We start from the raw sequence: 13,974 nt of genomic DNA on the forward strand, positions 1-13,974 counted from the left end.
AATAATAGTCAAAATAGTAAAGAAAGAAAATAATAATAAAGAGAATTATTAATTATTATTCTTTACAGTAAGAATAATAAAGACAGTGTATAAAAAATATAGAAAATTTTAAAAGAATTGTAAGAATAGTACAAAAATAGTAAAAATTGTAAAAAATAAAACTAGTAAAAAAATCTGAATAGCAAAAAAAAATAGTAAAAATAGTTAATATATATAATATAGTAATTAATAGCTTATATGTTTCATTAGTTAACACTCAAAATAGAATTTAAAAAATTGTTCTGTAAATTTTACTACACAACTTTAGATAACAAACAGATGCCAATGTCGAGAAACTAAAAAGTTACAACATACCCATAGTTACGAGTCTTTGCAAACAGCCAAACCAATAAAGAATAGACACTGGAATTAAAAGTAAATTTACTTGAAAATTCATTTCTGTTGTATTGAATTAAAAGATTGAAAAAAATTTAAGGAATGTATTGTGTAATTATTACTAACACTATAAAGTTCATTCCTGACAGTTTTTGATTCATAATGTACAGATCGTTGCATGTTCTACATTAACAGCAGATGTTGTACACTTTCGATGTACGTATATTGTAAAATTACAATGCAACTGCAATACCAATAACCTGAGCAAGTAGAAACCACCTTGTACTTTCCTAGGTACATATTATACACGCTGATGTTATTTATCTTGAAAAATATTTACTATTTTTATATGTGCGAGAAAAAAGTTTATCGATTCTATATAAGAGTAGTATTGGAAAATATTTAAATCCATTTGGTTTTTTTTCTATATCAGTAGAGACTCTTTATTATATAGAAGATGGAGAAATTTACAGTCGGACAAGACTTTTAGAAAACGTGGAGAATGGGTAGTATTTGAGTGGAATGGATCAGTTGAAGATTCAGAGGTTCTATTTTTTAAATTTTAGTAGAAAAAGTAAATTTTAGTCAGACATACTATACTTTTTGTTGTAAGTAGTAGAAGACAATTTTAATCAGACTTCAGTCAGACGATGCTTTTAAAATTCCTAAAGAATTTAGTTTCAGTAGTATAGGTCAATAAGGTTGAGAATTACATTTTTTTAAAAAAGTTTTCAAAGTACAAAGAAATTTTCAATTAAACTTATCAATGTTTTTGCAATTTTTTGGTACCAGTAGTGAAAGTCGGTTTCAGTCAGACTAATATTATCTGTAATTTAAGAAACAGTGGTTTTAAGTTAAAACTAATGTAGAATCAATTTTTTTATCAGTAGGGAAAATCATTTCCGTCAGACAAGACTTTTATAATTAAGAAAAACTTTAGTTTCAGTAGTATAAGTCAATTATAGTCAGACGGTCTATTTTTTTTTTTTAATTTTATTAGCACAAAATAGTAAAAGTGTTATAAATTTCAGTAGTAAAAGTAAACGTTGATCAGACTCAGTTAAATTTTTGTAGTTTTTGATATTCGTAGTAGAGACTAGTTTTAGTCAAACTATTAAATTTCTTAGAGAAAATAAAAAAAATGCAAATTTTTTAAAATTTAAGTGTCAACAGAAAAAATTAAGAAAAGTACTTTTTCTAAAAATTGTAAAAATCTTTTAGTCAGACAAAATTTTTGTTTAAATAGACAAAATGTTTGTTTAAATAATGACCAAAAAAAAATTAAATTGTCTGACTATAACTGAAATATAGTTCTGTTATAGTCAAACATTTCATTTCTTTTGTTTTGAATTTCCGACAGAATTCTAAAAGTAAATATTAATAACAATCTTTTTTCAGTAGTACAAGGCACTATTTGTCAGGCATCAATTGTTTTACCATGAAATTAGAAAAATTTGATTGTAAAAAAATTACAGTAAACTAAAATTACTTTTTTGATCATAAAAAATGCAACCCTGTTAAATATCAATTTTAAAAAATATCTAACCGAACATTTTATATTCAAACTCTAATTCAAAGCGTAAAATTAGTAGTATAGGTCAGTTCACGTCAGACAACGCTTCAAAATTTATGACTGAAAATTAAAAATAAAGGGTAAAAAATAAAAATTGAAAAAAGTAAAATTCTTCACCTTGAAATTGTATTCGAAACAGATTAATTTCAAAATTTTTTTAATTTTATATTTTTTATCCTTTTTTACCCTTTGTGTTAAATTTCGCTTTCTTTTACATAACTTTATTATCACGAAAATTCGATACTCCGACTCACATATATTATTCTATATAAATCTGTGGAACACTACCGTTGATTTCATATGACCAGAAGAAGAGGTTGTTACATGCCTGTCACAACAATGATTTATAAGTATATTTATATAAATCTTGTACCGCAATTTCACGAAACGAATTGAATTATAAAACGAAATTCTCAATTGACACCTTTTTTTTACCACCACCATTCAGTGCGTGCGGAGAATTTTTCCATAAATCCTCAACAAACATTGTATATTATACCAAGCAAATGTGAATTTATTATCTCTAGAAATATTCACACGTGTATAATATTTTATATTAACTCAAGAAATTATTAATCACAATTTTATATCAAAATGAATAAATTTTTTATTTTGAATCTTCAAAGAAAAAAAAAATAATTATCACACCTGTGTTACTTATTTTTTCTTTTTCTTTTTATTCGCTTTTTTCTCTTTTTTTCTTTTACCAGAAATGTGCGCTGTTTTTGTTGATGTCTCCTCTTTTGATAAATAACGCGAACTCGGTGTTATGATAATTAAATTTTTAATAAAGTTTTCATAGAATTGTTCAAAGTTAGTTGATGAGATTTCGGATTTTTTTTTAACTTTCATTTTTGAATCAGTTGAAAATTGTGAAAACTCAAATTGAGTTCCTAGGTGATTTTTCTTTAGGAAGAACGATTCTTTTTTTGGTCGATAATACGAACTAATTGATCTAAACAAAAAAAAAGGAAAAATTAATTTTCTTTTTCCAAGAAAAATTAATTTTTTTTTTCAAAGAAAAAGTTATTTTCTTTTTCGAAAAAAAAAGTTATTTTTTTAATTACCTGCCACAATTGACAAAAAGTGCATTTATGAATATTTCTCCCGAGGGATTTTCGCCAGGATCCAAAAGATTGAATTGACCATTAATCGTAAATTCTTTCCACGAATTTTCTTTCGATTCACTCGATATCTATTATTAATTTTTATTTTATTTTTATTTATTATTATAATTTATTTCATTTTTTCTATTTATTTTTTTATGGTAAATTCTATTTAAGAGTTTTCTTTCGAATTCCTTTTTAAGGTTAGAAAGAGTTAATCGGGTTTTAATTAATAAATAAAAAAAAAATAAACTATGTTAAAGTAAATCAGTAAAGCAAGTAATAAACATATTAATAAATAATTAGCAAATAAATGAAAAAATATTAAAATAGTAAATTAATTAATAATATAAATTAATAAACTAGTAAATATAAATAAATTAACAATATTTTTGAATTAATAGATATTAATGAACCAGAAAGTATTATTAAATTAATAATATTATTGAATTCACAAATATTAATTTTACTTTAAAATAAAAAAAATTAAAATAAACAAATTAATAATAAACAATTACTAAATATCAATAAATATCAATATAAATTAATATTAATATTTATAAAAATTGTAAATTTATAATTGTTAACACAATTAATTAAATATTATTTGACAGAATAAAAACTAACCAAACTGCAAGCACAGCCAAAAAGTGGAATTTTCACTTGACACAATGGAAAAGAATCGCCCTCACGATAAATGCCAATTATTAATGGATTTCCCTTGATCATTGAAATTAATTCATTGATTTTACGGGGAAAATATTGAAATTCTCCTGCTTGAAAATTATATTCGTGTAAATTTTCCCCATCAGGCAAAATTTTCCGTTTTTCACAATTTTCCCTAATTACAATTGTTGGTAAATTATTAAAATTGATTTTAACTAAAAATATTGTCTCTCCAGCGTCTTTAACAATTTCCTCACAAAGACGAAGATGAGAGACAAATATATTGAAGAGAAAAATTTCAGACATGTCACTATATAGGACTGGTTTTTAATTAACTTGAAGTATTAATATGCTTACAGGTTATTTCACCTCGTCAGCATGTCATTTTGAAAACTTGAATAACGTTAAAAATTGTTCTACATATATATGTGTGTGTAAATAAATTTCTCAATACATTTAATGAAAATATGCATAGCGTTGGAAAGTAAATTTATTTTGTTGAAAATAAAAAAAATGACGCGGTGAAAAATTTAGAAATATATATTTATATTTTAACATTTTTGTGTAATTTAAATATATATATTTATATTTTTATGGCACTGCCATTTTTATATGTATAAATTTTTTTTTATTGCTTTTTTGTGGACTTAAAGGATTTTTTTTTATAAAATAAAGAAAAATCCTTGAAGTCCACAAAAAAGGTCAATAAAAAAAATTTATATAAATTATAGCGATGGACGTAAAAAACAATTACTAATATTTAGAGAAATTTAAAATTTATGTATTTTTAATTTTTAATTTCTTTCTAAATTTATACTTTTAAAAACAAGTAAATAAAAATAGTTTTTATAGTTCTATGGAAGAAATAAATTTATTTTTATGGTTAAAATAAATTTCAAATGAAAATAAATATTTTTCTAATTTTCAAAAATAAAAATACATTTTTTTAATGTTGAGTAGAATATAAATATTATAAATTAAGTATTAAAAAAATAATTTTAAAAGAAATTATATTAAAAAATTCAGAAATATAAAAAAAAAATTAGAAAGTGAATAAAATAGTTGAAGATGAAAAAAAAAAATTTTTCATCGAAGAATAAAACAATCAGAATAAGGAAAACGCACATATATAAATGAGTTATGAAGAGAAGGAGGATCAATTATTATAATTAAGATGCCAAGGAGGCGGAACTTCTTCAAGGGGTCATAAGGCATCAACGGCATTCATGTCAACATCCGCATTATCAGCCTCAGCAGTAATTTATCCTTTGATTGGAGGTATATCTGTCCTCGCAGATTCCTCTTCGTATAATTTCAATCGCAGAGCAACTGCGTGTACACTTAACTTTTCTCTCTCTCTCTCTCTCTCTCACTGTTTTTTTTTAAAGCTTAAATAGTATATTATCTTTTCAAACGTATATAGCTATTTTCACTTATTTACTGCTCCCAATAATATGTTACCATCAGTCGTAATCAAAGATTCAAGCAATAAATGATGCATTTATCATTTTTATTGCAGAAATTATTATTTTGAAATAAAAAATATAGTGGAAATAAGTGTAATATATGTAATAAATGTGAGTGAAGGTGATGTAATAAATATGGAATAAAATATATATTATACAGTAAAATTTTTAGAATAGTTTAATTTTTATTTATATTCATAAAATATATGAGTTTACATAACTCAGTGGTCACTTTTGACTTATACGGTAAATTTATTTCAAAAAATTAATTTTCTTAAAAATTTCCTATATTAAGTTTAAAAAAGTCAAGTTTTGTTCATTAATAATATAATTAGTGTAAAAAACAAAAAAAAATGTATTCTAAGCAAGCTTATTAAATGATAGTTAAGTAATATTACAAAATAGTTAAATACAAATGAATATTTACATTTATTTACGAATTTGTTATTTATTTATTTATTTATTTAAGTATGAATTCTTTTATTGTAAAATTATTCGAAAATGTCAATAACTTCATTTTTAAATAAATATTTAATCATTATTAATTTTTCCATAGGAATTAAGATATTTAAAAATTTCAAATTTAAACCTTTTTGAAATTCAACAACTTTTGAGAATATTATTATAAAACATTTCTTCATGTTTTCCAAAAATTAAAGATGACCCAGTGATAAAATCATTATTTTATATTATAAAAATATTATTACTGTAACTTCTTCAAAATTATTTTCATCATTTCAATTCAGTTATTATTTTCTACAATTTTTAATTAAAACTCTACTATAAATCAATTATTTTTAATAATTTTTGAAAAAGTTCTTTAAGAATTTTCAAATCCATTTCTTTACAATTCAATTTAAAGAAATTTCGCTTATTCGGAGATTCTTCAAATCGACATGTATTAAAAAATAAAAACTTCAAATAATTTCAAAAAAAAAACTATTTTCTTTTTTCAAAAAAGTTAATTCTATACAGAATTAATAGTTAAAAATGTAAAAAATTCAAATTTTCAAAGATTTTAATATGAAACCTTTTTAAAATTCAATTATTATCTAAAAATTTAATTAAAATTCACATTAAAATCAATTTTTATTAGAAAAATCTACGAGAATGAATTCTATTATTTAAATATAAAAATAAATAATTTATTGAATAATTGAATGTTTTTAAAATTAAATTCTCATAAAGAATTTTATTAAAAAATTTTAAAAAAATTAAATTCTTTTGACGAATTTTAATAACATGTTTAAGAATAATGACATTTTTCGAGGAATTCGATTAAAAATTTATTAAAAATAATTGAAATTTTGCGATGAATTTTATTATTTATGAAAATATTTAAATTCCAAAAAAGAATTTCACATTTTATGAAAATAATTGAGTTCTGAAAAAGAATTTCATTATTTATGAAAATAATTGAATCGCTGTACAAATTTTATTATTTATGAGAATATTGTAATATTATTGCGAAGAAATTTATAAAAAAAATTTTGTAAATAATTGAATTTTTGTGATATTTTTATTATTTATGAAAATAATTTAATGTTTGCGTAGAATTTAATTGAAAAATTTTTTACATAATTGAATTCTTTTGGAAAATTTTATTAAAATTTTTGAAAATAATTTAATTTCGGAGAAGAATTTCATTATTTATAAAGATAATTGAAATTTTTGCAAGAATTTTTTTTTTTAAGTTTTAGAACATAATTGAATTTCTCAGAAAAATTGTAACACTTTTGAAAATAATTGAATTTCTACAATCATTTGTAACTTCTCCAAAATTCAATTTTGTTAGTGTTATTAAATAAAATTTTTTTATAAATCCAATATTTTTAATAATTAATCATATATACATTAAAAATTTAACTGATTACAGAAGAATTTGATTTACTAAAATAAATTTTTTTAAAAATATTTCTAAAATGTAAGTTCTTTAAAATTTCTAGTTAAATGCAATCGAAATGGAAATTTTATAACATTTTAAATTGAAACCTTTCGAAGTTCATCTATTTATGAAAATTGAAAACGCAACTCTTTTAAAATTTAATGTTTTTTGAAATATTTAAGTATGATTATTCATTTAATTTAATTTAATTTAATTAATTAATTAATATTTAATTTTTTTCAGAATAAAGACCTTAAAGCTGTAAAAAATAAAAATTAATAAAATTCAACAATCTTTACATAATATTAAAAAGATTTGCTATCTCTAAATCACTATTATTTTTATATTCTTTTATTCAATTAAGAATTCAGTAATTTTAAGCTAAGTAATTAGCTTTTTTAAAGTAAATATAATTAACAATCAGATATTTTTATGATATTATTTTTTTCTTTCATTAAAAATTAATTATTCATTTTAAAAGTAAACAGAGTTAATAGTCTAATTTTTTTTCTTAAATAATTACTAAAATTACTTCAAAAAAATGATATTCGAAAAAAAAGCAAAAAATAATTGAGTAAAATTGACTTTAATAGTGCAATAACTCAGCCAACCGAAAGAGAGAGATTATAAATAATGATTTTATATCTATTTTAATATATAGAAATTGGAAAATTTTATTAAAAATAAAAGAACTGTCGGTGCCTGCCGGTAATGGCCGCGTATTTCAAAAGCGTCAGCATTATTAGATATTCTTAATCGCGTGTAGAGCACGATAACGATTCCAAGATTAACAGAGAGAACACTATAATTTCAAGTTTGCAATCAACCGATGATAGAGATCATCTCATTCTAAAATTACGGCTAAAAATAACAAAAAAAAGCAATATTAATATTGATCGGAAAGATTTATCAGTCAATTTCATTTTTCCCTATCAATTGTTTTATTTTTTGTTTAATTCCTTTTTTTTCTACTTCAAAGAAGAAGTAAAAAAAAGGAACTTAATTTAGAATGGGAACTTAAAATTCTCATTTTATTCAGTTTCATTATATTAATGTTTATTTTCGAATTCGTTTTGCTAATTTAACGGTCAATTAGCTGAAAAAATATTAAAATAGAAACCAAAAAATTAAAATTCGTCGATTTGGTACAAAATTAGCTCTAAACGAGTTCAAATTAAAATCGTATTTGCAATTTATTTTTGTGAAATTGGTTTAAACAGCTTTATATAAAGACCTGAAAAGAAGAGGGGAAAAAAGGAGAAGAAGATAAAGAAGAAGGAAAGGAGCGAAAGGGTAAAAGAAACTCTCAAGTTCCTCGTTGTTTTCTAGCTCAGGTTGATTTATAAAGCGCCTACGGTCGCGTTGCAGCACTTTCGCAAACTTTATTGGCTATGACCCGTGATGAAGCACCCATACTGGACATTACATTTCGCTTCATGTGCAATATTCTTCGATTATAGGTCTCTATATATTTATTCCACGCACGCGTGCGCGCAAGGAACCTCAAAATTTTTTCTCAACCCCCCTCTCATCATATAGGACGCAATTTTTTTTTTGGAATATAACTTTATTCTATATCTTTTATATTTTTCTGTATCTTTTAAATTTTTTTCTTGGACAAATTACTGAATTACTGATAGAACAAAAAAAAAAATTATTATCCGAGCCATAGAATATTTTTTTATTCATTAATATTTAATTATTTTCTATTATTCTCTATTTTTATTTTTACACTTTTTTTCTTGGTTATTTTTCTCCTTTTATTCTTTCACTAGCAAAAATTCTTTGAAGAAGTTACAAATGATTACAGAAATTCAATTATTTTCAAAAATTTTCCTCATTTCAATGATTTTCAATTTCTATACTGTTTTAATAAAATTACCCAAAAGAATTCAATGATTTAAAAACAAATAATAATAAAATTGTACGCAAACAATTAATTATTTTCATAAATAATAAAAATTTCCCAGAAATTCAAGTATTTACAAATTTTTTATAAGTTTCTTCTCAATAATTCAATTATTTTCATAAATAATAAAACTCATCGCAGAATTTCAATTATTTTTAATACAACTTTAATCAAATTTCTTGAAAATGTAACGATTCTAAAAAATTTTATTCAAATTCGCCAAAAGAATTCAATTATTTAAAAATTTGTTAATAAAATTCTTTATAAGAATTAAATTTTAAGAAACATTCAATTATTCAATTATAAATAATTTACTTTTGTATTTCAATAATTGAATTCTCGTAAAAATTTCTAATAAAAATTGATTTGAAAATGAATTTATAGTTTCAATTTTAGATAATAATAGAATATGAAAATAGTTTTTAAGAAGTTACAGTAACAATATTCTTATAATATAAAATAATGATTTTAACAATCGATCCTCTTTATGTTTTATAACAATATTTTTTAGGTTGATTAGTTTCAAAAAGGTTTGAATTTGAAATTTTCCAAAATCTTAATTCTTATGGAAAAATAATAATAATTAAATATTTAAAATATTTAAAAAAGAAATTTTTTTTTTGAATAATTTTACAATTAAAAATATTCGTAAATAAATTAAATTAATTTAACAGAACATTTTTTCAATAAGTTTTTTTTTCTTTCTTTTCTAAAAATTCAAAAAATTTCAGTTTCATTTTCAATTAAATTTTCCAATTGATAAATATAATTTATAAACAATATTGTTATTAAGAAATAAAAATTATGCATATAATGGGTATAGTTCCTACATCCTAATCAGAATGTTTTAACAATTAACAATAACTTCCACTTTTTCCAGGTTTTTATTTATTTATTTAAGAAAACAAAATAATTAAGTCTTAAATAATAATAATAATAATAAAATAGGTTTCAAATAGTTAAGAATAAATTGCTTTATAAAACATTCTATAAAGTAGGTGTCAAGTGTATTTTTTTTCTTTTCTTTATAGTGCAGAATTAGAATTAACAGTCCCAAAAAAAAAAAAAAATTCATAAAAGAAGAAGTTTTATTCTAAGCCGTAAGCAACTAAATATAAAAAGGCCATTGATTCGCGCTTCGCGGTTATTTTTCGGAACGAATTGATGGAAAGTTACATTAGACACTTTTTTGCTAAAGTGCGAACAAAAAGCTCTTTGTTTGTCCTAATTTTTATTCGATCTCAATGTATATAATAGCGATGCAAAAGAATCTTATAGGGATTTGACAAAAAATTCTATACTGTAAATCTACTTTTTATCTCATAATTCTCTACTTTAATAATAAAACTCTTTTTTTTAATATTTAAAAAAAAGAAAATTAATTTCAGTTAATAATTTATTATTCAAAAATGAATAAAACGAAAAGTTTTTGAGTTTTTTTTTAAAATAGAAAAAATTTGCGCGCGGCTAACTTCTTATTTACTTTTTTAAATAAAATTATCAATTTTAAAAATAATAGAACTTAAAATTTTTTTATAGGAGTTTTGCATTCACAATTTTCATAAATAAATCAACTTCAAAAGATTTTAATTTAAAATTTTAGAAAATTCTAATTGTCAATAAATTGAATTAGAAAATTTAAAGAACTTTGATTTTTGTAAAATTTTAATAATTCAAATTCTTCTGAAATTAGTTAAATATTCTAATATATATTTAATTATTTATTTAAAATAATTAATTTGTAGAAGAATTTTAGCTAAAAACGAAAATTTCTGTCTAAATTATTGCTATCCTTAGAAAAAATAAATTAATAAAAGTGACAGAAAGTTTTTAAAATTTTATTTTTTAAATATAAATTAAATAATTTAGGACATGAAAAATTCTCCCCACCTTTCAATTACTTTTATCTTCAACAAAATTTTCTTTTAAAAAAAAAATGTTATCAGATATGTATATATGTATATAAGCAATGTATGTGAGGAGGATTAATTCTCATTTATGTATAAAGAGTCATGACGTCCGTGCACTGCTATTTTCTCTGAAACATTTGTTTACAATAGGTCTGAAAATTAAGCCGTGGGACGTTGCTATTTCAGTGCAGGAATATATTTTTTTCTCCTTCTCCTTTCGTTCTTTTTTTCTGCCCTTTTTAAAAGCAAGTTAAATAGAGATTGGTAAAAGCAGAGCATTCTGTGGAGTTGCTGAAGCGAGCAAATGAAAAGGAGTTGGAACGATGGAGAGGCGTGACATTAGCGTGCTAAGCACATGCAGATGAAACAAATGGATTCGCTCGGTGACCGCCGTAAATTCAAGACTATCATTGACACAATCCTTTACACCCTCAAACGAACTTCTTCTTCTTCCTCCTACCCATCTTGTCCTCCTTCCGTTCCCACTTCTTTCGTACCTATCTATCTCTGTATATGGTATATACCTATATATATATACCTGTATGTACCGACATATACGTATATATACCGATATATACATATATTTACCTCTATATACCGATATACACCAATATATAGCTATATATACCTATACATACCGATATATACCTATATATACCGATATACACCAATATATAGCTATATATACCTATACATAACGATATATACCTATACATACCGATATATACCGATTTACACCAATATATACCGATATACACCAATACATAGCTATATATACCTATACATACCGATATATACCTATATATACCGATATATACCGATATATACGTGTATATACCTATATCTAGCTATATATTCATATATATATACTTATACACATATACACAGAACTCTTTTTCACTGAGTGCAAACTCGTCGTTCTTATATCAGAATTTCACGACTAACAACAACGTCGCGCAAAAGATGTAACCGTGTAAGAGGCGGAAATTTATTGACCCGAGACAATCTTGTCCCTTTAAGTATGCGTTGAACTCGAATAACTTAATGCTTCAAAATTTATTGTTCCTTCGTTGCGCGTTACCTTATATACACACTATGGCGATACGAAATTATTATTTCAGAGAGTAACCAATTTTTTTTTGTTACTATTATTATTATTATTATTATTATTATTATTATTATTATTATTATTATTATTATTATTATTATTATTATTATTATTATTATTATTATTATTATTATTATTATTATTATTATTATTATTATTATTATTATTATTATTATTATTAATTTAGTTTTGTAGAGAATTATTCAATTAAAAAATATGGGAAATGAATTTCAATATAAGCACGAAATGTAAAGGGAAAAAATGTAATCTGACTGTCTGCATCAAGGAAACTCAATGCTGTTGATATTCAAGAAAAAAAATTGTCTGACTACAATTGACTTTTACTACTGATGCCAAAATTACTGAAAAGAAGTAAATTGTCTGAGACAAAATTGACTTTTACTACTGAAAAAAAGTTTCCGAAATAAAAAAACCAACAAATTTATGCACTGACTAAAAATTGGTTTTCAGTACTAAAAATATATTTAAGAAATTACTAATTACAAAAAAAGGTGTAAAAATTAATTGACTAATTTATCGAAATAGTTTTGTATATTGTCTGACTAAAACGATCGTTTTTCACTGATTACAATTTACGAGAATTGAAATCGATTTAATTGAAAGTGAATTACTTTGGCTGCTACGATAAAAATAACAAAATCTACTCCTTGTCTGACTAAAACTTATGTTTTCTACTGTTTTAACAAATATAGAAGATTTTCTAACAATTTTTTTGATTGATAATTAATTAGTATCACTACTGAACCAAAATTCTCGAAAAATTGATTTATTGACTAAAATGATCCTATTCTACTAGTTAAAAAAAGAAAATAATTTGAATCTTTTTGACTGACAATAAATTGCTGTCATCTACTGAACGAAAATTTGGAAAAATAAAATTTTATTGCATGAATAAAAAGATTGCATTCTACTAGAGTTTGAAAAATAGAAATAAAACTCAAACCATTTGCTCTCACTTTAAATGGCATTTATTATATACTTATACTGAAACAGAAATCACAATTGTTATTTATTGTCTGACGAAAACTATTGTTTACTACTAGTTGAAAAATTACAAAAATTGAAGACAAATTGTCTGACTTGATTATTTTTACTACTGAAAAAAAAAACATTCAGAAAAATGTCGCATGTATATTCTCTGACTAAAACTATTCTTTACTATAAAAATATGGGGATTTGGAACTTTTTGTCTGACTGTAAATTACATTTGCTACTTTGAAAAAGAATTACTAAAATTTAGTTCATTGTCTGAGTAAACCAATTGTTTTTTCGAACAAGTTCTTCGACAATTTTCAAATCCACTTCTTTACAATATTCAATTTTACGAAATTCAATTATTCGCAAATTCTTCAAATAAATATATATTAGAAAATAAAAAGTTCAAATAATATATAAAAATTCAATGACACTTTTTCAAAAAATTCAAAATGTAATTATTACTAAAAATTTACACTAAATTGCTTTTAATATTTAATTATTATCTTAAATTTTAACTAAAATTCATTTTTAAATCAAATTCTATTAGAAAATTCTACTAGAATTAAATTATTTAGATACAAAAATAAATAATTTATTAAACAATTGAATGTTTCTTAAAATTCAATTCTCATAAAGAATTTTATCATCATATTTTTAAATAATTAAATTCTTTCGACGATTTTTAATAAAAATTGAATTCTGATAAAGAATTTTATTAACAAATTTTTAAATAATTGGATTCGTTTGACGAATTTTAATACAAATTTTTAATAATAATTACATTATCGATGAATTCGATTAAAATTTTATTTAAAATAATTGAAATTCTGAGCAGAGTTTTACTATTTATCAAAATAATAATTGAATTCCTAAAAAGAATTTTATTATTCAGAAAAATAATTGAATCCCTGTAAAAATTTTATTATTTAGAAATATAAATGAATTACATTGCGAAGAAATTTGTAAATAATTGAATT

Source organism: Leptopilina heterotoma, unplaced genomic scaffold (assembly GCF_015476425.1).
Source record: "Leptopilina heterotoma isolate Lh14 unplaced genomic scaffold, ASM1547642v1 Lhet_120, whole genome shotgun sequence".
Classification (NCBI taxonomy): Eukaryota; Metazoa; Arthropoda; class Insecta; order Hymenoptera; family Figitidae; genus Leptopilina; species Leptopilina heterotoma.